The sequence below is a fragment of the Pteropus alecto genome, unplaced genomic scaffold (genome assembly GCF_000325575.1).
Source record: "Pteropus alecto unplaced genomic scaffold, ASM32557v1 scaffold44, whole genome shotgun sequence".
NCBI classification, from domain to species: domain Eukaryota; kingdom Metazoa; phylum Chordata; class Mammalia; order Chiroptera; family Pteropodidae; genus Pteropus; species Pteropus alecto.
Genome location: NW_006436812.1, coordinates 4,525,808 through 4,527,485, shown reverse-complemented (window position 1 = coordinate 4,527,485; position 1,678 = coordinate 4,525,808). Strand labels below are relative to the sequence as shown.

General features: G+C 35.7%; 1 long non-coding RNA gene across 1 annotated transcript in view; it reads left to right on the top strand.

Moving 5' to 3' along the window:
* LOC112481564 overlaps nucleotides 1-1,678 on the top strand; it is a 1,964-nt gene extending 286 nt beyond the window's left edge. Inside the window, exon 2 of the long non-coding RNA XR_003046930.1 lies at nucleotides 125-1,678. This is a non-coding gene — a long non-coding RNA (uncharacterized LOC112481564). The remainder of the gene's footprint in view (nucleotides 1-124) is intronic.

The following is a 1,678-nucleotide window of genomic DNA, read 5'->3' as shown; positions in this document are numbered from 1 at the left end:
GAAGCTGCCGAAGCTGCCGCCGCGGCGTTCGCTTTGGGTGAAAGGATTGCGGAGGCGGCGAGTGGGTAACGACGCAAGGCGTCTGCGAGGTCCAGGGTCCTGTTATATCTCTCTCTTCTGTCAGGGACGTCTCCTAGGTCTGAGCCGGCCAACCCTCCTCTCCGCCGCTTACCTCCTTCAACACTGCGATTTGGTCATCTAAGAAATCCTCGTCGTTCTCGGACTATCTCCGTTTCCGTCCTCAACTTCAGCTTCTCACGGACGCGTCACAGCGTCTTTTCTGTCTATTGTTCCCGTACTCAGTTCCCATACACTGATCAGGTTTGGGATAACCCAAGGGATTGCTTTTTTCTTCTGTGTAACACCAGCCTCCAGCAGCATTACAAAAGTAGTAATATAAGATGAATGCCTTTTCTTAACACTATAGGTGACTCACTTTGGCCATGGTTTAAACTATGTTATAAAGAGACTAATGTGAAAACTGTGTGGCACCAGAAATTTAAAAAAAAAAAACCAAAAAAACCCTGCCTTTTCAGACATCAAAATTACTAAAAGACCTTTAATCGAAGCAGTGTGTTTTGAACTAGAAGACAATAGATACAGCAGTAGAGAATACTAGGTGCCAAATTGATCTGAATATATGGGGACCTATATGAAAGGGAAGCATTTCAACTTAGTGTAAAATAGGTGTTGCTAGTAGAAACTGTCTATTCTGGGAAAAAACTAAGACTCCTTATGCTACATATAAAAAGTGGAATTTAATAACCAATAAAAACACTTATGAGAACATTAAGTTTAATATTGAAGCAAAACAGGAAACATTCCTTAAAGTATAAACTTGTGTGACTATATTTTAAAAAATTTTAAAAACTATTAATAATACTTATTCGAATATTTTCCTTTCAATCATTGTAATCAAAGAGAAGTGTTTAATTCATTTTGTAAAAGTAAAGCAGCTGATGGTGTGGATCCTATTGTAAAATTTGTTTAAAAGTTCAACACTAAAGATAATATAATTTGATTTATTTTGTGGTAAAAGTATGTATGCAAGTTTAGAATAAATTATATGATTAAAAGCAATAGAAAAAACTATTAATAAAGTCAAACAAGAAATAAACTGGAAAAAAATTGTCAAAAGCCGGATAAAGAATTAGATATTCCCAAATACAAAGAACACCTGCCAACTGACAGAAGACAAAGGCAAAGGCTATGAAGTCATTCCACAAAGTGGAGAAACTAACTGGTCATTAACATTTGAAAAGCTGCTTAGCCACTTTTAAAATAGTTTGGCAGTCACTCAAAATGTTAACATAGAATTACCATGTGATCCAGCAATTCCATACCTAGGATAAACCCAAGAGAAATGAAAACTATGTTCACATGAAAGCTTGTATATGAATAGCAACATTATTTATAATGGATGAAACGTAGAAACAACCCAGATGTCTATCAACTGATGATTGATGATTGGATAAACAAAATGTAGTATATCCATATAATGGATTATTACTCAGCAATAAAAAAGGAATGAAGTACTGACACATGGTACAACATGGATTTACCAAATGGAAAGTGACTGCTAATGGGTGCAGGGTTTTGTTTTTGGGGTGATGAAAATATTCTGGAATTAGTGATGTTTGTACACATTGTGAATTATATTAAAAGCCACTTAATTATA